The sequence below is a fragment of the Manacus vitellinus genome, unplaced genomic scaffold (genome assembly GCF_001715985.3).
Source record: "Manacus vitellinus isolate BGI_N305 unplaced genomic scaffold, ASM171598v3 scaffold_12_pilon, whole genome shotgun sequence".
Classification (NCBI taxonomy): domain Eukaryota; kingdom Metazoa; phylum Chordata; class Aves; order Passeriformes; family Pipridae; genus Manacus; species Manacus vitellinus.
This window is the reverse complement of record NW_021938949.1, coordinates 6,457,249-6,482,285: the sequence shown is the minus strand read 5'-3', so window position 1 is coordinate 6,482,285 and position 25,037 is coordinate 6,457,249. Positions and strand designations below refer to the sequence as shown.

Sequence of the window (25,037 nt, the reverse complement as noted above, 5' to 3'; positions counted from 1 at the left end):
CCCCCGTGCTCCCCATCCACAGCCGGGGGGGGTGCTGTGCATCCCTTCCGCCCGCCGTTTTTAACGTGCTTACTACACGTTTCCAGGGTGTTTTTGGAGCTATATTTAAAGCGTGCAGTCAGTGGCTGGATTTAGAAATCCAGGCATAAATCACATTAAAACACGGACGGCGACGATCCCAACGCGTCGGCAAAAAAGCTTTGCCCTGATTTCATTCCTTCCCCACATCTTAAAAGCAGAACCAAGTCCGACAGCAGGGTCCCATCCCCCCAGAGAAAACCCCCAGATAAAAACCCCCAATAAAATGCTGGGGGGGCAAAGGTGGGATCTGAAGGCAAGGGGGTCCCTGCTGGGGTTTACTCCTACGAATTCATGGGGATTTATTCATCGTCGGGGGTTTGGTTAATTCCAAAGCTTGGGGTCTCTCCCCACCCCAGCCCCTTGCCTGCAAGGAAAGAGCTGCCATCCACAGGGAGGGGGGGCTGTGGGGTGGAGGGTCCCCATGAGAAGATCCCCAGGGAAACAGCTCGGGAACCGAGCGAGGAATTTCTGATTAATGACCAGAACAGCTCGGGATTTTGTTTTTCTCCATAAATCCTGGCTGATTATAAACCCCTGCGCTCAGCCTGGCTGTGGGCTTTGCATGGGGTGGGGGGAGCATAAGAAATTCTCCACTCCCCCCCCAGGGCCTGTACTCAAACTGGGCAGCAGCTGGAGGCTGCAGCATCCTCCCACCGTCCCAGCTCCGCTTCCATTGCCCCACCGGAGCAGGGAAGGGAGAAGGGCTGGGGGGTGCACAGGGATGTGGTTGGTACCCCCCCCTCCCCAGTTCACAGCAGTTCTGGGGTCTGTAAAGCTGAACATCCCCCAAACCACAGTCTGATTTTCAAGTCCAAATAAAGTCTGATGTCTTTTTTTTGCCTTGTCCAGCACAGGAGGGTGGGTGTGTAGGCACAATCCCATCCTGTTTTCCTGCTCTGCCACCTGCACGCTCCCTTTCCCCTCAAAATCCCAAACTGGGACCCCTGATGCCCCTTTGCTTTTCATAACCTCCACCAAACCCCTGGTACCGGGATTTTGTCACAGTTAAACTGGATCTTGGATACATCAGGTTGGGTTTGGCTTTTTTCCCCCCTTTTACATGATAATAAGCTTTTTTCATCCAAGATCAGGGAGAAAAAATAGGCAAGGAGGAGGGCTGACCTGCACAACCCATAGAGAGCTTTGAGAGGAGCACGAACCCCAAAGCTGTAATTACTGCCTGTGTTTTTTGGCTACGAACCGGCTGCTAAATTGGTCGTAAGGCACAGAAACGGCAGCTACACCTTTCGGTGGAAAAAACGTGGTTTAGTGGAGGAACATGCATGGGAAATACCTCCCCAAAACTGCAGTCCCCATATAACAGCCCAGCATTACACGTTCTGCATTCAAGAGTTTAAAACAATCATCCACCCAGGTGAACAGGAACGCTGAGCCCCGAATGACAAGACCTTCTACATCAACAGAGTAAATTGAGGATTTTTCCCTTGATCTGCCAGCTGTATCAAAAATACCCTCCTGGATGCAGGACACGGGCGAGCGAGAGGCAGGAGCATGTGCTATTTTGAGGTTCAATATAAAATAGATACCCTTGGCTTCAGCAGTTCTCCGTAGCCCGGCCCACAGGAGCTGCAGGTACTTTCGTATGCATACAAAACATTTTAAAATGGAAAATATTCACAGCTGCTCTCGCCTTTTTGACAGGGGGGAAGGAATCGTGGGGCATGTTAAGGAGATATTAAAAGCTGTGGTTTGAAGCTCCTAAAGCATTTACTCAGCGGGAGAGCCAGAGAAAGAAGTTTAGAAGTTAACTGCATACTTGTGTGCCTTTGCTCTGTCCTTCTTAAAATTCACCTCTCCTATCTGCTTCTAATTTAAACAAGCAGAGCCCTCCAGGAACTGGAAAATCCAGATTTGCAGCATCTCCCAGGGAAAGACGATTTCCTACGTGCCCCCCCAGCACGAGGGTCCTGCTGAAGGTTAAGCTCATGAGTGCCTTTGGTTTTGCACCGAGTTAATCTCCCCCCAAAATAAAAGACCTGGGGAATGCTGGTGAAAACTGCACTGATGTTGCCAGCTGGTCCCTGGTTTAGTCCCATCCCTCTTCCAGAGCCAGGCATGGATTTCACCACCACTGCAGGCATTGAATGCCCGTCCCCACACCGTGCCCTGTCCTGCTTCAGCTTCCCCTTCTGAAAACAGGGTAAACCCATCCACCTCCCCGGGGTGCATTATCGTGGCTTAAAATTAACACTCGAAAATGTATTTTCAAATCCCTTCATGAGAGGCACCAGAAGCACTAGGTGTTAGCAGAGTAGATCTTTCACCTTTTAACAGCTGTTAATTGCCATTAAACCCAAACACGCACGGCTTCATTGGAACAGCATCCGAATTTCCATGTCGTGTTGCAAAGCCTGTGCCCGCCCTCAGTTGTGCCCTCTGGCACGTGCCAGCTGCCTCGACAAGGTGTGACGGATAAATCCTGCCTCTCTGGTAGTCATCCTGCGCACTGGGACCCGTTTTGGGGTCTCCTGATGCCAGGCTCTTTCCTTCGCCCTCCCCACCGTGCTGGGAGTCCTTAGCACCAGACCTGCCGTCACTGCACGGAACTCCAACACCCCCTCCCTGACTCGCAGCAGAGAAGTAGATGGGATGCAAAATCTGTTCCCAAAAATACCCCGAAGAAGCAAGCAGGAACCTGCCCGCAAGGAACTGGGTCCCTAAGGCTGAATCCGGCCCGCAGCTGCCAGGAAAAGCACGTGCTGGGTGTCACAGGGATGGGAATAGCCCGCTGTGACAAACGGGAGTAAATCAAAGTCATCAACAAGCAGGGCTGGGGCAAGGCTGCCAGCACTGCCCTCCCTGTAGCCACCACTCTGGGGGAGTCCCTTCCCTGCTCTCTTTGGGGTCTGTTGAATCAGCCCCATCCACAGCATCCCTCCATCACCTTGGGACTACCCTATGGAACAGCCAAGTGCCAGGCAGAGGAGAAGCCCTTGGTGTTGTGGCAAGAGTTTTCCCCGAGTCCGGGAAGCTGCTGGCTCCTCACAGGTACTTTATGCACCCCCAAACAACCAAACCCAGCTGGGAGTGCCTGCACCGGGTACCAAACTGCTAAAACACGTGAGATGGATTCAGCAGGGCAGGAGGGGAAGAAGTATCTGTGGCTCCGAGCATCTTGTCAGACCCCAATGTTTCCCCCTCAAGCCCCAGCACAAGGAGGGGTGTCCATGGCTGGCTCCCAGGGCTATCCCATCTCTTTTCCCATCACCCCAGTCCTCTGCAAGGGGAAGGGGCGGTTGGACAAAACAAGCCCTTTCTGCTCCACAAAGCTCGTCAGCCAGCGGCTCTGGGCTTATAATTATTATTTCCTTAAAGACGAGCCGAGCAGCTATAGACAAAAAAGCCCCCTCTTGTCGGAGCTGGAATTTGATGTCCTAACGACTGTTTTTGTACCGTGCCTGTTAGAGGAAAGAGCTCGGCAGGAGGGGGAAAGAGAGATTTAATTATAGAGCTGCATTGTGATTTTGCACACATAGCTGGCTGTTGTAATCAGGTTACAAGTGTATCTGATTTTCTTCCCTCCCCTCCCTCTTCCTCCTCTTTCTCTCTCTTCTTTTTTTTTTCTTTTTTTCTTCCCCTCCCCCTTTTTCCTTTCGTTGGTCCAAATTAGTTGCTTATGTTTGGGTGTTGCAGAGACGAGCTGTTATTTGCCTGCACTGAAGATCTTGATCAAGGGAACAATGTTTCCAAGGATCCTCAGCAGCTCTTTGCTGGAGGAAGCCAATGGTTCCCAGCTCCACCAGAAACCCCCCTGGGCTGTGCCAGGCACTTGCATCCCACCATCCAGGGGCTCCCACCACCACAATAAGGACGGACACCCATATATACATATATATATATATATCTCTGCCCCAACTCCCCCACGCTCTCCACATTCCTTCACATCCAGGATTCCCTCAATAAATTGAGGCTTATGAAGAAGAGGAGAAGCTCGATTTACCTCCACTGGAGCAAGAGAAAGGAAAGAGAGGAGAAAAGAAACCTTTTTAACAGAAACTTTATATTTTCCTATCTGAGTCAAGTGATGCCGCACTGGGATTGGGGACTGTTGTTGGGTTCATTTAAGAATCTATTGTTGTCCATGTGAATTCTTTTTTACATTTCAAATAACAGGATTATTTCCCCAGGGGGTAATATCCTGTAATTTGAACACAATAATGGGAATAAATTACTTACTTAGAACTAATAACGACAGCCTGATTCCAATATATATAGGAACTGTAACAGCTTTGGTTAGTTAAAGTGTAATTGTGTCGACGGATGACATTTTCTTTCAAAGGAATCTGAATGACTTTTAATTAAATTTGCTGGGGGTGGGGAAGAGAGGGAGAGATACACTGGGAGATCTCGGCTGCCGAGGCTGCGGCGGGTCCCAGCCCCGGTGCCCCAAGCTGAGCTCAGCCCCGAGCAAACCCAGCCCCGGCTGCAGTTCCCAGACCAAGCACAGAACAGGGAAGAAGGAAACCAGCGCCAAAGCCCATGGCCCAGGGATGGAGGGATGGTGGGATGGAGGAATGGAGGGGGTAGAGAGGATGAAGAGGGGTAGAAGGGATAGAAGGATGGAGGCCAGCCCATTTCCTGAGCTCCACCCTGGCAGAGGGCAGGGCAATGCCCATATCCTGCCCTGGGCACCCCTGCACTGCCTCTGCCTGTGCTGGGGAAAGGAGGAGCTGATGGGGGCACCAGCAGCCAGGCAAGGAGGCTCTGCTGCTCTTGTTGGAGCCATGAAATCACAGAATGGGTTGGGTTGCAAGGGACCATAAAGACTACTTCAGGGTGTCCCATGGGCAGGGACACCTTCCACTATCCCAGGTTGCTCCAAGTCCCATCCAACCTGGCCTTAAACAGTCTCAGGGATGAGGCAGCCACAGCTTCCCTGGGGAACCTGTGCAAGTGCCTCACCACCCTCACAGGGAGGAATTTCTCCCCAGTATCCCATCTAACGCTGCCCTCTGGCCCTGGGAAGCCATTCTCCCTTTTCCTGTCCTTCCAGGCCCTTGTCCAAGTCCTTCTCCAGCTCTCCTGGAGCCCCTTAGGCACTGCAAAGGGCTTTAAGGTCTCCCCAGAGCTTTCTCCTCTCCAGGCTGAACAACCCCAACTCCCAATATTGCCACCTCAGCCCAGGGGTCCCTCAGGGAAGGCAGCTCTGCCCGAGGAGGACCTGCACCAGCAGCCCTCCATCCCAGCTCCTCGCCCTCACCCCAGAACTCCCCTGCAAGCCCCGGGCTCTGCACGTCTCCTCACCGCTGCCTTCACTGCCAACCACTCCTCAGGTTTATTTCTGAATCAGCAGCACGAGAGGTTCCCTTCAAAGGCAAAAAAAAAAAAAAAGAAAAAAAAAAGGGATCTTTCAGCTGCAGCGCTGCAGAAAGCCAAGTTCCTGCCCCGAAATATGTCGGAGAGGAGCTGTGTGCTGCTGCCAGTGGCTCCAGCCTCCTCCAGGACTCATTTTCCTCTGTTTATCTTGAAAATATTTCTGTGCTGAGGTCCCACCCCGTGCGGCGGAGCCCTGCGAGGCCGCCTCCAGCCTCACACACGGCCTCTTGTTTATCCACAGCCAGTTTTACAAATAGCTTATTAAGCCCAGAGGTCTGTTTGCTGGAGGAAAACCTCACGGAGCAGCTCCTGCAGCCCCCCCTCCGAGGCTCCTGCCAGCTGTGCCCCCTCCCAAAACCCCTCTGACATGCACTGAGTGGCTCAGGCCTCTGTGGCTGCAGACAAATGTCTGCTGGGTTTGGGAATCGCTCATGACATAATAAAATAACCAGTGTGCTGGTGGAGGAGGTCCCACCACCCTCGTCCTCTCCCTGCTCCCAGGGTCGATATCCCGTCTGGGATTTTGGCATGGCACGGCGATGCCGTGGCACTGCCAGCTCTGGTTTGTGGGACCCTGCAGTGGCAGCTGCCGGGTAGATTTTGCCTTTTGTAAGACCCTTCTGCAAGGGGCTGCTGGTTTGGGGGGGGGGAGTTGCAGGGGTTCAGATTGCAGGGAGTAATATTTTGGGGGCTGCTGAATTGGTTGTGCTTTGGAAGTTGCTGAAAACGTGCCCAGACCCAGAGAGCTGACAACAGTTGGATGCTGCGTACAGTGGTCCTGGCAGGAGCCCAGTGGGACCATGCCTCAGATTCCCTCCTGTGCCTCTGCTGCCCACCCAGCCCCAGGATCCCCAGGTGGGAGCTGGGATGGAGGGTTTCAGCCCACAGCAAACAGCATCAGGGATGTCCCACAGGGCTCAAGCCCAGCCATGGGCACCTCTGTGTCCACAGAGTCCAGCAAACACGTGCCTGAGCACCTCTGTCCCTGCTGCCACCTCTGCCCTGGGCAGGAGCCCGGCTGTGCCCAATCCCCAGTGCCCCAGCACCACAACTTGGGATGCCCACCCTGAGCACCCCCTCCCCAGGACCCCCTGAAGCCCCCGAGCACACAGAACCCCGTAACACAGCAACATTCATAACCTGGCTGGCGAGATTGAATTACCTGCCCCTGGAAGAATAAAGGAGGCATTCAGCCATTTTTTTAAAGTCTTTCCCCCTGCCAAGGCCAGACACCACGGTGACGGTCGAGCACAGAGGCAGAGAAACACGAGCCCTCACCTCTCCCTCCGAGGGTGACCCCGATCTGCCCCACATCCCCCCCTTCTCCGACCCCTTAACACCCAGGGAAGCACATGCTTTGCTCACCCGTCACGAGCTCCCTTATCTTTTAATAAAACCTTTAAGAGCAGAAGTCAGGCAATGCCGGCACAAAGGCAGCTCAGCCTCCTCCCGGGACATTAATCATTTTCTTTGACACGTTTTGCTAATTAGCCAAAGCGTTTGCCTCGACAGGGGAGAAATTGGGGCCTGGGAAAAAAAAAAAAAAAGAAGGAAAAAAACATTACAAGAAGGGGAAGAGGTGGAAAGGGAGGAAGAAATGGGGGAAGAAGGAGCTGACGTCACCCCTGTGCTATCTGGCATCCCTGGGCATCAACTTGCTGAGAGAAAACCCAGTCCCAACCCCACCCCAAGGATTTTGGGGAGCTGTGATCTGTGATACACACTGTACCTTCCCCATCCCATTCCTGGTTACCCCATTTTGCAGCCACAGAGGGTTATTTGAAACACACTGTTTGGGGGTTTAACTCAGGGCTTTATCTTTTACATGGCTGTTAATCCTCAGGACACATGTTTCCTATCAGCCCTTGATATTTAACATACGATAAGTGTCTTATTAAATCCCAGGAACACTCACCCCAAAACCCAGCCTGGGGGCACCCCAAAGGCAGACTGGGCACCCCAGCTCCAGCACAGGTTTTGGGTGTACAAGATGTTAGACCCAATAGGGAGAGAAATATAGTGGAATGAAGGCTCCTCTACACAGGAATTCAGCCTTTGCGCTGGGTTTTGGCCCCCTGAGTAGTCACTGCTCCCATGAGTGGGGAGAACCACTTGAAATTTTTAAAATATGTTATTTTTAAGGGTTTTTTGGCAATGCTGTGTGACACAGGGATGAACCCATCTCAGGCAGGACTAGCTACTGTCCCAGCATGACTTCCAATTCCAAGAGTCTGACCCAGTTTTCATAGGACCTGATGTTTTTTGGGGGAAAGAGACCATAGAGAGAGCAATCCACAGGGAAATCACTCCAATCCACCACACTGAAAAAATAAAAACCCAAGGAGAAAGCATCACCTGCTCATGCCTCCCCCCAGCCCAGCATGGCAAAATACTGGCTCTTGTCCCATCCCTGAACATCAGCTCTCCATCCCAACTCCTTGGGGAAGGCCAGGACAGAAAACCACACGGCACAATCCTCTTTCCTCCACGAAACCAAGCATAAGGACAACAAAACAGGGTGATAGAGCCCCCCACCCATGGTAAGGACACCCACCCATAGATGTCCCCTGCCCACAGAGACCGTGCCATTCCCGTCCACGGGTATGAGAGAGTGGGAGCAGCATCCCAGAGCCACGTCAGTCCTTTGGGGAGCGTTAAGAAAATAAATCACAGCTCTTTGCTCCTCTCCAGCACAAGTTTCTCATTGCTGTGGGATGACACACAACGTCCCCTCCAAAACAACACGCTTTATTATTATTCTGTTTCTAATTTGGGGGTTGGAAATGATTTTCCATCCCAGAATCCAAACCAAACCATTACACCCCCCCCAAAAAAAAATTACTAATGTGCTTTCCAGAGAGCAGTGGCACGGTCAGTGCTCTGCAAGGAGAGGGTGAAGGTTTGATAAACAGGGATGAGCACCAAGGAACATCCTTCTCCATGCCGGTTTCCAAGAAAAAGCGTTAAAAAAAGCAAATTCAGTCAAATACAGAGCTGGCCCAGACTCCTGCTGTAACCAGCTGGGTCTGGGATGTGCTGGTCCCACTGGGAAAGGGCCGTGCTCCATCCCTGACCTCTGAAGGATTTGGGGAAAAAGAGGTGAAAGGTCAGTATGTGGGAAGCAGCGCAGTGCTGGGGACCTGACACATAAATCAGCATCATTCCCATTTTTGGCTGTTCCAACCCAAATCTACCAGTGGATCCTGCTGGCTCCCTGCAAGGCAGCAAGAAGCCAGTGAGGTCCCACTTCTCCCTGTCCTGCCTGGCCCTGGGGACAGTGGGGACACTCAGACCAAGCCAGGCTGAGTCCCCAGCCCTGTCACCCCAGGTTGTGCCACAAAGCTCGTGGAGAGCCTTGGGGGGCCCCGTGCAGCCGGCAGCGCTGGCAGACGTGCCGAAACCGGCACGCAAGGAGCTGGTGGAAACCCTCCAAGCCTCCTCCGCCGTTGTATAAGAGCCGCTCGAAAATACTAATCCCCAAAAAATTCAACCCTGGGAGCGTGACCAGGCCGCCTCCCAGGCAGCGTGGTTTGCACAGCCAGCCCTGCACGCATCCAGGGGGGAAAATGCCTTCAGGTGAGCTCTGCAGGAAGGTCGGGGTCCCAAATGTTTTCATACCAATGATCCTCAAAAAAAAAAAAAAAGAGACAGGCGAGCGAGGCACAGAGGCAGAATCACCCGGCATGCCGAGCGCCGCTGCAAAACAAGTAGTTTTTCCATGAGTCACCAGTGGAAAGACCAGATCAGGCATCCCATGGGTGGGCTTGGCCAGAGCTGGCTCCTCATCCCCACCACGGCTGGGAGGATGTTTGGTGTGGGGATGCTGCATGTGCGGCCCCGCTCACTGCACCGCTCTCAGCCCCCAGCTTTCCTCAGGCTGCTCTGGGGTCACACTGGGATGGATTCAATGGAATCCCCAAGCGTTGGAGGGTCTCAGGATGCGGGGATGCATCCTAGTGGTGTTCAGACATGGCAAGTGGGGTTTAGTCTGTATGAGCAGTGCAGGATTTTCCTGACCTCCCTTTCCCTGAACTGACAGTGCACATGGAAACCCAACGTGTGCCCTTCACCGTGGCCTCGGGGCACTTCATTGCTCTGCCGCTGCCCCCTGCGCCTCCGGTGTCCCCTAAAACCCCCAGGGAGGGAGGGAGGCAGCGACAGAAGCACAAATAAATAAAAGAACTGGTGAAGGAGCACCGCGAAACAAACAGGTTTGATTTATCGGTGGCGGGAAGGGGCGAGTGCGATGACAGGCAGCGCAGGAAGTCCCTGGGACCGTAAATCCCAGTGGGAGTGGATAAAGCTTCCATGCGCTGGGTGGGAGGTTACGGGGAGGGCGGCGGGTGAAGTTTAGGGAAACTGGGGTGGGGTGGAGTGTCTTTTCTGGTTTTTAAAAGGGCGGCGATGAGGGGGAGGCGACGCCGCAGCCCCGAGGCAGCGCCCAGGGCAGGGTACCCGCGGCAGCCCGGGAAGGGACGGGATCGCATCCTCGGGAGGACTGGAGCTCCGTCCCGTCATCACCACCCGCACAATAACAGCAACCCTGGCTGTGTTGTGGGTACAGAAACGGCACGTACTTGTTGCTGGCCGTGTTTCCTGGCAGCCCTAAGGCAGGATTTGGCTGCGCAGGAATTTGGAAGCTGCCTTAAATCCAGAAAGAAATGAGAAAAGGCTGGGAGCGACTTTGTGGGCAGAGTTCAGCTGCAAATCCCTGCTCGGCAGCGGCTCAGCGCGGGGCCCCGGCCGCGGCCGCCCTCTCCCGACGCACGGCAATAGGGATGAGGTCGGAGACACGGCTGCCGGGGATCGTGTCCTGTTCCATGGGGACATCGAGGAGGGCTCCCTAGCAGTCCCGGACACCACTTCCTTCCCTCCTCTCCCTTCCCTAAAAGCCTCCTTGGCCGCAATGCCCCTCAGCATCCAAACCTCCATCCCAGCTGACCCCACTGAGATGAGCCCAATCACAGATAGAGCTGATATGAAATTCCATAAATCCCCCTCACCTCTTCCCTGGAGCTGCTGATGGCCACTCTCACCTCATGGATGCGCTGGCTCAGCTGCAGATGGATGCCAGACTTCACCCTTTCCTCAGGGTGGACAGGACAGCAACGGCATTGCTGGGAAGATCCATGGTCAGCAGCCTTGCTTCCTGCTCATTTGGACGGAATCAAGGAGGAAAGGAATGAAAAAGAGGCAGGAGGTGCCAAGCACTCTAAAAATCAACAACGAAAATGAAAAGAAATTAAAATTCACCCCAGAGCCTCCTCTGGATATTCAAGAAGGTGCTTCCCTGCCTCTGGAACTCTGCACGGGGAGCTGCCCCCACCCAGGGTCGGTGCTGGGGTCACCTCAGCCCCACACCCCTCGTGAGCCCAGCTCTGGCTCTCCATATTCCCAGATTCACTTTCAGGGATCTCTCTGCTGCATCCCAGCTCCTTTTATTTGTGTGAAATTCAGAGTTTCTTAGGAAAAACAAGCCCAGGGCCTGTGATGGGGGATTTACCTGCATCTCTGCTTCCCCAGTGACATCCCTGGGTGGAGAGGGTCCCAGTGATGGATGATTCCCAGCCCTGCATCACCAAAATCCAGATTGCACCTTGTCCTGGAGAGCCAAGGAGGAGCAGCCAAGAGCTTTCCACCATGGTGATTTTTTATTTCACTTGGGAGAACGTTTTTAATTACAGGTGCCATTACCCCACGCACTTGGTGTATAAACACGACCTCTCCGTGGTGGTTTAAATGGACTGAAATCACACACCATCCACTGGGATGAGCAACTGGCCTTGCCATTCTGCCAGAGGGAAAGGGAAGCCCAGGTCCAGGGAGCAGAATTTCTGCAAGAGTACCCCAAACCCATCATCTTTGTGTTTCCCAGCTCTCTCCCCCTTCAGGGACAGGGAAAACACAGCACCGGTGCCACATCCCCTGCGAGTCCCTGTATTTGCCTTAAAGGGATTTTCCTGCCTTTTTGCCCCATCTCAAGCACCATCCTTTCCTACAGCACCTGGGACATGACAAACATTGTTCAACACCTAAGGTTTTATATATTAATCCTTTAACTCCCAAACTGGAGCTTGCAGGGGAAAAATCAAGTCTGATGGGAATGGGATTCCAGCCGCAGCACTCCCAGTTTTTCAAGCATCTCATTTGGCTTCTCGAGCCTCATTTTGGGAAGCAAACAGCTTTTCCATACTGGACTGTGCCTCCTGCTGCCTCTCCCTGATGAAGTAGCCCTCAAACATCGTGGAAAGGGCTTGGCTTTGCTTTGGTGGAAAGCTGCTTTCTCGATAAAACCTCAAAAACAAGCTTTCTGTAGGAAAAAATAGATGGTTTGGGATGACTGGGGTTGCTCACCAGGGATTCAGGACTGGCTTTGGCCCCCCTGGCGTGTCCATCAGCTCCCCAAAAAAGCCATTTTTGCTCATTGCTAATAGATCCCTGCAAAGAGGGGAGAGGAAAAAAATTCCCTGCGTGCCCTCACTTATGCACAGACAAGGAAATGTCGTTAAACTAAACCAAACAAACGAATCCAGAGGCAAAGAGAAAAATCACATTATCCCGAATCATAAATCCCGGAGAGGGGTATTTACAGGCTGAATTGCCAAGTGCATTGGAACTGCAGAGCACCCGAAGAGCAGATAGCCATAAAGGCAGACAACGGCCCTGGAAAAAATGCTTTGATTAGGATCTGGGCAGCATTCAGCCCAGATGTTCATTTGTCAATGGAAGAGGGATGGGGGGGAGGTGAGAAAGGCTTTAAATTAATCTTTACAACTAGAAAGGAGCTTGTAATACACACCATATGGGGAGCCACGTCCCTGGAGCCCCCTCGCCTCCCCCCAGCCCGGCGTGTTCGGAGCCAGGGTGGGACCCTCCGGCCGGAGCGTGTCCTCCTCCTTCACCCCCTTGTTTTCTCCATGCACCAAACACCCCGTGAACCCAAAACCCTTCCACATGTGCTTTTTTTTTACCGCGAACAAAACAAACTGCAATTCTTCTTATAACACCAGATCTCTTCTATTATTCCCCCCCCACCCCCTTCCCCAGACCCAGATACCTGCTCCCCACTCCTTCCAATATCCACATGTGGTTTCTTTTTAACCCTTCCAAGATGCCGGCAGTGGTGAGGGGGGGGAGGGTTGTGTGTGGAGAGGAGGGACGAGGCTGTTTATTAAATGCCAACCATTCAAATTAATTCCCCTAATGGACTCGCCGACATCATGGTGTGCATTTAAATGAACGCTTTGTCATATTTCATAGCCAACCTGCAGCTCTCTGCAGAGCAAACCTGCTGGAAAGCTGGGAACAGCAGCAATGACAGCGACAAACCTATGGAGAGATAAATAAGAATTAAATACAAATCCCAAATGCAACACAGGGGTGACAAGAGAGTCCGGGAAGCCCTTGGAAATTTGGAGGTGGGGTGCAAGCAAGACCCTAGGCAAGGCAGAAGGAGCTGTGTGATGGCAGTGGGAGCTTCTTTTCCACACAGGAGGAGGAAAAACCTTTTCGCTGCTGGGGCAGGAGGGATCAGAGACCCCTCGCCTGGGATAGAAACCCCTTGCCCAGACCAGCACAAAGCCACTGCTTCCCAGCTGGAGTCTGGGCTGTCCCTTCCACCAAAGCCCCACCACAGCAGGGACCAGCCCCAGCTACCCCTGCTCAGCTGCAGGGACCTGGTGAGGAGGCAAACCCCCTACATCCTGCACCCCCAGCTAGTGCATCCCCCTGGACCACTGATCTGGGGGCTGACAGTGGAGCTGCCTGGCCAGCATCCCTCCCCACAGCATGGGCTGGGATGCTGAATCCCAACCCCTCCTCGGCAAGCTGTTACTGAACATCCCAGCTCCTGGCAGAGCATCCCTGCTGCTCCTGAGTAAACAGGCCTTCCCCTCCCCAGCATCCCTGGGACAGCCACAGGTTACTCACCTTGGCTCCAGCTTCAAGAGCTCCCAGTCCTTTCATCAGCCCGATGGAAAGTCGGTGCACACACAGACACACCCCGTGTGCTGCAAGGACCAGCTACCTCCTGCTCACAACCTCTCCTCCCATCTTGTTTCCTCTCTTCCCCCACCTTTAAGAGCTGCTGGAGGGATTTTGAAGGTCATTGAAGACCAGTGGGCCAAGAAAGTAAAAATCATAGAATCACAGAGTGGTTTGAGTTGGAAGGAATCCCAAAGATCATCTCATTCCAACTCCCTGTCATGGGCAGGGACACCTTCCATTATCCCAGGTTGCTCAAACCCCCATCCAAGCTGGCCTTGGGACACTTCCAGGGATGGGGCAGCCACAGCTTCTCTGGGCAACCTGTGCCAGTGGCTCACCACCCTCACAGGGAAGAATTTCTTCCCAAAAATCAAATCTAATCCAGCACTGTTTGCAGAAGGCTCTCATTTAGGGAAACATCTGGAGTCAGCACTTCTCCCTCAGAGGGCAGTAAAGGGTTCAGAGGACACCAGCCCTCATGCTGGGGAGGAAGAGGAGGAGGAAGGAGCCCATTTGCCTGGTCCCCCAGGGAAGGGACATGGTAGGTTTCTGCTTGGTGTCTGTTACCTGGCCTGGAGAGAGCAAGGCTCCATCCCCTGGAATCCCAACCAGGAGAACAGCCCCTACAGGTCACAAAACCTTGGGCACCAAGTAAGTGTTGGCAATGCTCAAGAGCCCTCCAAAGGGACAGCTGGGTTTGGCTGAAGGACCCTGAGGACCCAAGGGAACAGGAGGGATGCTTCTGATCCACTGGGCTGTGGGCAAGTAGGGAAAGGGGTTTACGGAGGGATAGCACACTTGGGGGGGCACCCTGCTGTCACAGCAAAGGCAGGGGATGTCACCCCCTTTTCCAGGTCCTCCTGGACCTTCTCCCAGGTCCTCTCGGGGTCGCAAGGCAGGAGCATCCCCTCAAACAGCAACACATGGGGTGCAAGCTAAACCTTTCCTGGGGGCTTGCAGGTGAGGAAGGGTCCCATTCTATCCCACCCCACCCCACCCCTGGCAGGTCCCCAGAAGGTGGCAGGTCCAGGCTGCGGTGACACTGGGCTGCAGTGACATCTGCTGGGCTCCCTCTCGGGGACCCCCCAGCCCGGACTGGCCACAGCCCCTCTGGCCCTGCACAGCCCCACCCCCGAGCAGGACCCGCTCCCACGCTGAGCCCAGAGCCTCCAGCCAGGGCTCGGTGTTTCCAGCCCTGAGCCCACCTTGAGCCTCTCCAGCTCCTGTTCAGACCCCTCAACACCACATCCCTCACTGCCAGCTCCATGGAAAGCCCCCAGATCACCGCAGCTAGAGGAGAGGGGCAGCACCCCCCAGCCCCCACGCTCCCTCGGGAGGAGTCCCAGGGGTGGTCTCCATGCTTCCGAAGAGACCAAAGAGCTGAAAAACCTGCATTAAGAGAGAAAATGCACAAATTAGGAGTGGGGGTAGGGATTGGAGGAGGGGAGGGAGTTGTTTATCTAGAGCTGATTTTGATTTTCCTCTTTCAAATATCAGCAGGATGCTGAGCCTCGCCTCGTTATGCAAATAGAAGCAATTAGAGCTCACCCAGGCTCTGCCCACGTGATGGTTTATGGCACTCGCAGAAATCCTTCCTGCTGCATGAGAGGAATAACAACACCTCCCCGTGCCCACTCCAGCCCTGCCATGGCCAGGGACATGGGAAGGCTGGGAACGGGAGCCCTGGAGCTGCAACAACTCACCTCCCATAGCCACACCCGGGCCTTCCAAAGTCCTCAGAGAAGGACTTTTCCAAGGAAAAATCTCCCCCTCTTCCATGGAGAAACTAACTGCACCGACAGCAAGCCCCCACCAGCTCTTGGGATGGGACAGGAGGACAGATGGAGGGGGAGAGAGCATCACTGGGAGCAATGCCAGAACCTTTTTCTCCACCAAGCCACCAAGTCAGCCCCCAGCAGGACATCTGGGACTCGGGTCTGAGTGGATGCACTTTGCTGAACTCCAGCAGAAAAGAGGCAAAGCAAAAAGTCCTAAATTCCCTGAACTGGGTTTAAAAAGTACAGAAAACTCCCCCACACACCACCCCCAGTCCCACCTTGCCTGCGGGAGGAGGTGGCTCCAGCCCCCATCCGGCACTTCGCCTCCCCAGGGCCACGCGCCGACCTGCAGGGACCAGATACGGGAGCGTAAATCAGGCTGGGCTCCCATAAATCCATCACCTCCCTCCTGATTTACATCCAGGTAGCCGGGAGGATTTACTTGCAGTACCTGCCTCGAGTTTCCCACCCCCAGAGGAGCAGAGGGGAAAGAAAAAAAGACAGGCTCTTTCAGTATTGATCTTGCTCCTAAATCTCTTTTTTTTTTCCCTTCTTCTTTGGATGCAAATGGAGATTGATGAGCCCAGGCCAGTGGCTCCTCACCTCTGAGGGCCATTTCTCTCTGTTCCTGGGGGGAGGAGTGGGCAGAGGGATGCCCACAAGCCCACAGAGGCCATCACCCCATCATCTGTGGGCAGGAGAGAGCTCCCAGCACCTGGCTCAATGTGGAGGTACTTGCTGAGGAGTGGGATAAGGGACACCTTCATGGATAGAGCGGGATGAGGGACATCATCACAAATCAGTTTCTCAGTAGTACGTCATCTAAGCCAGCAAGCATCCCAGAGGAACTCTCCAGCCTGCATCCCTGTTCTGACACCATCCCCAACTCCATCTCTGCACCAGCTGCTCTTTCCAGGGCAGGAAAGGGGTGGGAAGCGCAGCCAGAGAGCCCTTTCCATCTCCCCAAACAAGAGACACTCCATCTCATATAGTGAGGCATGGAGAGATGGAATTCTGCAGCCGCAGGATGGTTTGGGATTAAGACCCTCATAACCCACCCCAAAGGTTGACAGTGTGACCCAAAGCTTTAGGAATTACCCAGGCACCCAGCAGCGGGAGCTGCAGGCAGCAAGGAGCAGGCAGGGAGCTGGGAAAGGGCTGAGTCAGCACCCGGAGAGTCGCCCCCAGCCAGGCCATTCGTCAGGCAAAGGTTGGGAAGGAGCTTTTCTTCCGTAGCAGGGCCAGGCAAATAATTCACAGCGGATAAATAATTCACCGGGAGTTTAGCCGCCCTCTGGCAGCGGATTGCCTGGGAGCTGTTAGCAATTATCCCGTATTTACTTGCGATCCTGAATTTTCAGTTGAATTATTCAGACAAGTCATTGCTGGGGCTGAGGAGAAGCCCGGGGAAAGGAGGCGATACCTGCAACGACAGGAAAAATCACCGTCAGGACGAGTCGGTGGCCGCGGAGGACGCGGTGCTGTTGCAACTGTTCAGCGTCTGCAGTGCCAGCGGTACCCGGCACCGCGGCCGGAGGCGACGCAGGAGCGAGGGGATGGATGTGGAGTAGGCACCAGATCGTTGGGTTTCCATCGCCCCCCTCCATTTCCAGCCAAGAGCCCCCCAGACATCCCTGTGTTTTCTGTTTCCTACCAGCAAATTCCGCTGCCTGAGGAAGAGGAGACAGAGGAGAGGCAGCGCGAGCAGAATAAATTCAGATTTCTGTTCGGATGAGCGTCTCCCAAATTGTTTTAATGAGGAATCTCCCTGGTTCTCTCAGCGGCTCCTCTGCAGCCACACAAGCCCACGTGGTGGGGACACCCACATGTGTCTTAACTCATCCGGAGTCATCAGCTGAGGGCTTGGCCTCTGTGTCCCACAGCAAACCAGAGCTGGCCTGCAAAGACACACAGAGATGGGTTTTTGGGGGGAAAAAAGAATAAAAATACTCAATTCAAGCAAAAAAGAAATTTTCTTGAAGGACAAAGCAGTGCTTCCAGCAGAGCAGAAGAGGTGCAGGGACACAGAGAATGTCACAGAGAGTGAGGCTTCTCAGGCTCCGACCGCTGGATGTGCTCCGGCTCCCGGAGGGGTTTGGCTCTTCCTTCCAGAACAGAAGATTCTCCACAGCAGTGAAAGCACCAGTTTCTGGCCCTTGCCCAGGCAGCTCCATCTGCTCTTCATGCCCAGGAGAAGAGACTGATGAAGGAGAAGACTCAAGACCAGGTTGGATGGGGCTTTGAGTAACCTGGTCTAGTGGAAGGTGTCCCTGCCCATGGTGGGGGGTTGGAACAAGGTGATCTTTATGGTCCCTTCCAACCCAAACTGTTCTGGGATTCTCTGAAGACTCAGACCGTGCACGGCAGCCTGGCACCTTCCCCAAGACACAGCCATGGATCCTCAGCCAGCAGTTGGGCTGGAATCATCTCTCTTCAACATGAAGATGCCGTTGGAAGTGACAGGACCCTGAACCTCCCACCTGCAGAGAGAATTTGGCAGGTCACTCCTGAAAACACCCAGATGGACTGAAGAGTCTAATAATAATAATAAAATAAAATGTAATTTCATAGTTGGATATTTTTAACACTGTCTTGTGATTTTAAGGGTTTAACTCACATTTACCCCTCAGGGCTGGCAGTGACTGTCCCAGCAGCATGACCAAGTGTCCTTGTCCCTTCCCATGGTGGGAAGCAGCTTTGGCAGAGCTGGCAGCTACTCTCCTGCCTTTCCAAGCCACTCTAGGCACACACAATGCCCAGGGAACACAGCAGATACCTCTCCCCTCTCCTTTGGAGGGATGTGTCCCAGCCCACAGTGCCACAGTCCCCATGCATGGCACAAAGCACCCCCCTGAGCCAGGAGCTTTGGCAAATTCCCATCCTCACCGACTGAGGCTCCTGAATTAAAAAACCTCTCTCTCCATGAGCCAACTGCTACAGGCTCTGGATCAATGGAATAGGTAAAAAAGAAGAAAAGTGAAATAAATTTGCATGAAGGATCCCTGACGGATGTTTGATTCCACAAAAGGAACACGTCTCCTCCGGCTGGGCTGAGATCCTCAGCAATAACAACCCTTCCTCCTGTTTTCTCTTGAATTGCCAGTCATGTATTTAAAATTATTTTCTGAAAAAGAAAGAAAAAAAAAAGTGACCACCTCAGGAGATGCTGACTCGGAGGCACGGTCCCATGGGGAGGTGTATGGGAAAGAGGGAGACACCAGAACCACACCAGCTGCTTTCTGGGCTGCCAGGAAGATGAAGCCCACAGGAGGGTTCTCCCACTGCCTGGAAGGGACTCACTCATGGGCATCAAGTGCTGCCTTCCTCTACTTCTTGCTCCTCATCCTCACCTGGCCCCTGTCAGCTCCTGGGATGGTCAAGTGATCCTCAGCCTGCAGCCATTTCAGCTGGGACAGCCTGGACAAACAGTCTTGGTGAGTTAATTCATGGTATTTCACCCAAATTTGATGAGGGAGCCATTTATTATATGCTGCAGTCTGGCGGCCAAGTGTCCATGGAAGGAGGGGAGACATGGGCAGAGGTTTGGGCACAGGGAATGACCCCAGGGTCAGAAGTCCAGAAAAGTTTCCTCCTCCCTGCTGAGGCTGCCCAGGTGCCTTCATGGGGCAGGAGCTAGGTGGGAAGACAGAAGGTGGAAAAAGCCACTGAGTACTGGGAAGGGGTGCCAGCAGCCAGGAAGGGTGATGACGACATTGAGGACTCCCTCACCAGCTCACACCAAGCATCTCTTCAGGCATCAACAGCTCTTTGGGTCCTGCCTCTCCAGTCCTTGCTTAGTCTTGCTGTCCACTGCCTTGACTGTATCCCCTTTCCCAGGGTCAGGGGACAAGACCCAAATGAACCACAGAAGGAACCCCAGCATCTACCCCACCAGTGAGCCAGGGGCAGCCCAGCTCAGCCCCTTCCCAGCAGTGGGATCCCTTCCTGAACACCTCCCCAGGGTGGAGGCTCCCACTGATGCCAGAGGGTGCCAGGGGATCTGCTTTGGGGCTGACAGGAACTGCAGCCAGGCACTGACACATAAATATATCATCCTGGAAAGAGCCAACAGTGGATCAGGGAGCAGCCCACAGTCACAAGAAGACCTGCTCCATCCCATCCCATCCCATCCCATAATCCCATCCCATCCCGTCCCACCCTGTGGGAGCTGGCTTGCCAGGAATCCCCTGTGTCAGCACTTCACCAGTGATAAATAAGGGAGAAATGTGGCAGCTCTGGCCCCAGGATCTGCCAGGTTTCTCCCTAAGAGAGGTAAAATGAGGGCTCTGGAGATGCCAGCGCTTGCCAAGACTCCCCCCTCTGCCACCACCAGCTCGGGGGTGACAGTGAGGGTGCCCGGAGCCCTCTGTCCCTGGAGGAGAGGAGGCACCTTGACACCCCCAGGATGGAGGGAGAAACACAAACAACAAAAAAGAATTTTTATACAAAAAAACAGATAGATCCATCCCTGTTGATGTGAGAGGATAGGAAAGGGAGTGGGGGAGAAAAGCAGCAGCTGGGATTTCAGAGAACAATGTGAGGAGAAAGAAGAAAGAGGGAGGAAGATGAGTGCGGTTGTCAGCCCTTTTCGGGGGGAGGGCAGAAGGAAAGTCAGTGATCAGCCAGATCTGAAACCAGACAAAACTATTTCCACATGCCTATAAAACCCTGAGCGTGGAGGGTTTGCAGGGCTCTGGGGCCCCCACGCTGCCTCTAAAACAAACCAGAGGAGCTGGGAAGCTCACCAGGGCAGGAGCTGGGATGTGAAAGGGACCACAGTGATGGCATCTGACCTTTCCTTCCTCATCATCCTCCCCTTCATTGCCTGCCACAGCTCATGCCCCCCAGCATTGCTTGGTCTGCGTCAAAGGGACTCATGGAAAACCAACTGGCAGTGCAGGCATTGCTAAGTGGGGCTGGTGATGCTCATGGGTGTCCCACGTGGGTCTGAGAGCTGAGAACCTCAGTCATCTCTCATGACTTTGGTGGGCTCCAGCATTTGGGATTGGGGATTGAAGGGCTGGAAGCATCCCTGATGCCATGAGGCAGCCTCTCCCCAGGGAGCCTGGTGGTGGGAACATTTTCATCTTTGGATGAAAGAGACCTGCTCCCACCTGTGTCCCACAGTGCAGTGACCTGGGCTGAGCCTTTCCCTCGCCCACGGCTTAGTCATGGAGCCCTGACACTCCACGCAGTTGCTGGGATGTGGCCAGAGGGGGAAGCAGCTGCCGCCCTGCGCTGCTATAAATCACCGCGCCAAAAGCACAGCACCCACCTCCCCATTCCCCGACTGTAAATCTGCAGGAGCAGGAACTGGAGCTGCTTATCAGGAGAGGCCACATCGCTCCCCAGCCCGGCTCAGCCCTCGTGCTGCCCACGTGGGATTCCCGGGGGGAGGAAGAGGATGCTGGGTTACCATTAACTGCCAGCAGCGCCCGCAGCCTTATCGGCCGGGCAGCGCCTTCCCTGCCCCTGCTGAGTTCTGCTCCCCAGGGCTCACTCCCACGCTCAGGGCAATCACCACCTCCATGGCTCCCATATAGGAACCACCAGCTCTGGGCTGTGAACAGAGCCAAGCAAACTCTCAGCACATCCCCAAGCACTGCACGTGAGTCCTCAGCCCTCCCTGGAGCTGTGTCTGTTCCTGCATCTTCACACCCTTCCTGCCACTTGGGTGGACAATGGCCAAGACCCAATTCCTGTCCCCCAGCCTGGAGGGAACCTCTTCATCCCCTCCCGTTTGCTCAACAAGCATGAGGACTGGACAACTGCAATGTTTTGCTCTTTGTTGCAAGAGTTTAAGAAATCTTGGACACCTCAATCCTACAGAAACCTCCTGTTCTGGGGGGTACAGGAGCCAGAACTGAAGGGCAGTGTGTCCATCCCCTCTGGACATGGAAGAGGAGGCCATTGAGAAACATGTCCAAGGACACACCACAGAAGGTCCTTATGTGCTTCAGGCACATTTGGAAACTGAAGGGGTCACCAGGAAGCTGGAAGTCACTGCCACACACAATGCTGATGGTCACTCCAAGAAAGGCTGTGCCTTCACTACACTAATTAACAGTGCAGAAGAAAATCAAGCCCAGGTCTGTGCCCCATTGTCCCATCCCACCAAGGCAAAACCATTGGGCTCCACAGCCTTCTCCAAGGGAAAGGGTACAAAGCAGTGTGACTTAAAGAGGGTGGAAATTGGAGGTCTGCTTCTGACCATCATGGCAAAGAGATGCTGGCACACTCCTGCACAAGAAAAGCAGGCATGAAACACCCACAGCTCAAACCACAGCAGGATCCATTCCCATGCCACGGTCACCAACAATCATCAGAGGTGACAGTCAAACCCGAGCCAGAGCCCTGCTGTAAATGAAGAGAGACACCTTCTGATTGGAACAACTGGGCGTGAGTTAAAGCCTGATTGCAATGGGCTGCTCACACATTTGCTGACCAGCTGAGCTGTGCTCCTGCAGAGCTCACAGGGCAGGGGTAGGATTATGCTGGAAATGGGAACATTCCTCAAAATCATACACCCTGATCCCAATGGAGTGGGCCAATGAGCCCGCCAAAGTCAATGGGACAAGAAATGGTAACAAGAGGTTTGGAGTTTGAAGGTAGCGCTGAAAATCAGGTCCAAGGTGCAGAGAAATTATACCCTGAGTTTTACAAGAATAAAACCTGGAGCAAACATCAGAGATCCTGCAGGAGGCCAGGGAAAGCCCTTCCCTCTCCTACTGCTCTTGGTCCTCCAAGAAGATTTTCTTCTGTGCTGTTCCCACCCAGATGAGCTTAGTGATGTGCTGCACCCAACATCTGCAAACCATGGGGGAGCTGGGAGGCTGGAGACACAAAATATCTCTTCATCATCAACTACCCTCATGAACGGGGCTTGGGGAGCTCAGCCGGGCTCATGTCCCTTTACTGCACCAAGCCATGGGCTTCTGAGAGGAAAGCTCTGATCCCAGAGGGACCTCAGGATGCCATCCAGCTCCATCCACGGCAGGACCTGAAGCACCCCAGGCTTTGCTGGCACGAAAGCCGTGCTGAGCACGACCATCCTGCACGGTCACTGCTCCCCCCGAGGGAATGGAAACCACAGCAGGGTTTTATGATGGCATTAAACTCAATGTTCCCAGCACCTCTGGTAGCACAGGACCTGCTCAGAAGGGTTATTACAGCCTGAAGGGCAGATTTACCACAAACAAATCCAAATGCAGAAGCAGCCACGGGGCTGTTTGCACCTTCTGCCAAGAAACGTCGGGGCCTCCAGCACGAGAGGGGCAACGGCATGTTCCTTCCTCTCTCTTTTCTCTTTCTTAGTAAATTAAAAATAATACTAATGGTAGTAAATGCCTCTTGGCTTCATCCTCTCTCCCATCAGAGCAGATTCAATTAGCAGCTTCCCCTGAGTGGCAGAGGTGTGATTTAATCCCAGAACGGGATGCATGAAGATGCAGGGCAGCGGGAAGTTTCCATCTGCCCCCCAACCAAATTCCCCAACCATTCCCACACTGAAGATCAGATAAGATTTCCTGCTTCCCTTCCTCATTAACAGGTTTGGGAGGCACAGCCTGTGGTTTGGTTAAAGAAGCCCTGAAGACACGTTCACCTGAGGGAACACCAGACTCCTTTCTTCACATTGAGTGGATGTTGTCACCCAACCATGGGATGCTCTGTATGTCAGGGCATCCCCCAAAACAATGTTGGTACCAAGTAGCTGGGCACAAAGTGCTTCATACCCTGAGCTGGCAGCTGCTGCTTACAGCCAAAGCACCTCAAAATATCCAAAACCCAAAGGGAATTCCCACAATACTGGTGGGCGACCGAAACCTCCACAGATCCCATACCCAAATGGCCAATCCCCAGCATGGGATGTGGCTGCAGCCTCATGGCATCCAAAGTGCTCAGCGAGCTGGAGCAGCTACAGCCACCCCCATCCTGACACTGTGTCCCCTATGAGGGGTTATCAACCCCCTTGGATGACCCAAAACCACAAGCTGTTCCCTTTCCACCCACACCTCACCCTGTCGATGCTCTCCTGTGGGTTTCCACAGCACATCCTGGAGCCGAGCGCCCAGCACGGGCTGCAGTGTCCAGGGAGGAGAGGTAACAATGCTCACATCAAGCCCTCTGCATCCACAATTCCTATTTGATTCCCTTTAAAAGGGGCTGTAATGCAGCACGTATTTATACTTCAAAACAGCTTGTTTGTGTAATTGCCAAAAAAATGTTAAAAAAAATAGAAAAAAAAGGACAGAAAACAGCCCTGCTACAATGACTAATTAGCTCGCTCCTGCCTCGTCCCCTGTAAACAAATGTATTTGTAACCAATTTGCAAGCACTTTGCATAAGGGGCCCAGAACACTCGTGCCTGTTTGATGCATTTTGACATTAATTTGATAATAGCAGCTTAACAAGGAATCCAGGCTCCCCAGCTATAAATATGCTGCTTTTCCACTTCCTTTTATCTGCACAGTGAAATAATGTTTTTCCCCCTGCTGCAATAACCACCATCCAACCCTTTCATGAATGCCCTTTATGTCCTTTAGCATTTTCAAGGCTGCTTTGCTTTCTTTTTTTTTTCTCCTGCTGGAGAAAGTAAAAGGGTTTTATTAGTTGTATTTTTAATTCCTGCTCATCGGGGGGGGGTGGTAGGAAGGAGAAGAGAGGACAGTGATGGTGCTCTGATAATGCAGCTTCCAGGAGACAGGGATGAGAGACTTGTTTGTTCAGAAATACCGCTCCATCCATTTGTACTTCCTAGGAGAGAGAAAGCTCATCCTTTTTCTCCTCTTCTCCACTCACCGTGGCTCTCCCTCTCCATGCAAACCTTCACCACCACACCAAAACCAAATTCAAGCACAGTGAAATGGGAATGCGACTCTGGAGTCCACTCTGATGCCAACCAGAAAGCAAAAAAAAGGGCTGAATCACGGGGACTGAACAGAGGCTATGGCTTACCAAATGCCCTGACACCATAACTTCTCCTCTCCTTCTGGTCCTTCCCAAGACTTTCCACCTTTCCCCATGGTCAGAAACCTCCCTCACACGCAGGTTCTCCCTTGTGCATGCACCCTGGGGAGAGGCCACCTCTGGGGCTGGGAAGTACCAAGCCCAAAATTAGCACCTTGCAAATTGTCAGCTGCATCCTGTGGCCACAAACAAAGCCTCTGGGAGTTAAAGCAATTTGGCTGCTCTTCTCCACATTCCCTTCTCTCCTGCCTCCACCTCGGAGCCAGCGACGCACACGCTGCTCCCAAATTGACCCAGGGAGTGAGAAGTTACACAGAGCACAGACCCAGGAGACCTCTCCTCCTGCCATCCCAGGCCTGGAGACCTCCCAGACAAGGTCCCAGAAGGTGGAAGAACCAGGGACTCTTGCCCACCTTGCTGACATCAATACTCCATGTGCCCAAATACTGGCTGTACAGGTGAGGGTAAAACCAGAAACACACCGAGACATCCATCCCTCCCTGTGCCAAGCTGAGCTCTTCTCCCTCAGCCTTTCCACACCCCTGCTCCAGTTCTTCCTGCTTGAAACCAAGTCAGGTCCCTCCTTGCCAACAGATAAGCTGGCAGAGGACACAAAATCAGTACCAAATGGGAAGGGGGATGCTCTGCATGGGCCTTCCTTGGGTTTCCTCCCACCAGTGTTTCACATCAACCACGGCCCTTTCAGCCACTTCCCACTGGAGTCCTCCCCTGGAATCCCGAATGCCAAAACCCCACGGCAAGGCCCAGCGATAAGATGGAGACTTAGCAGAGTCCAAAAGCACATTCTTTCTTCAGTCTCCTCCCTCCTTATCTCCTTCCTCCCTCCCCCAAAACCACATTTAGATAAAAGTTATTGGAACAATAAAA

At 53.4% G+C, this 25,037-nt stretch overlaps 2 long non-coding RNA genes across 6 annotated transcripts; both read right to left on the bottom strand.

The window, feature by feature from the left end:
* Window positions 1–5,108: 5,108 nt before the first annotated feature.
* On the bottom strand, window positions 5,109–13,570 carry LOC108638670. Of its 5 annotated transcripts, XR_001920016.2 has the most exons (5): window positions 13,348–13,570; window positions 10,922–12,747; window positions 10,422–10,630; window positions 6,784–6,945; window positions 5,109–5,408 (listed from the first exon to the last, which is right to left on the bottom strand). It is a non-coding gene; the product is annotated as an uncharacterized LOC108638670 (long non-coding RNA). The 5 variants fall into 5 exon arrangements; XR_001920013.2 differs by having other exon boundaries at window positions 10,922–13,570; XR_001920015.2 differs by having other exon boundaries at window positions 10,422–10,567; window positions 10,922–13,570.
* Window positions 13,571–16,301: 2,731 nt separating this feature from the next.
* Window positions 16,302–19,333, bottom strand: LOC115307110. Its single transcript, XR_003915561.1, has 3 exons — window positions 18,095–19,333; window positions 16,837–17,662; window positions 16,302–16,605 (listed from the first exon to the last, which is right to left on the bottom strand). It is a non-coding gene; the product is annotated as an uncharacterized LOC115307110 (long non-coding RNA).
* Between the last annotated feature and the right edge of the window lie 5,704 nt (window positions 19,334–25,037).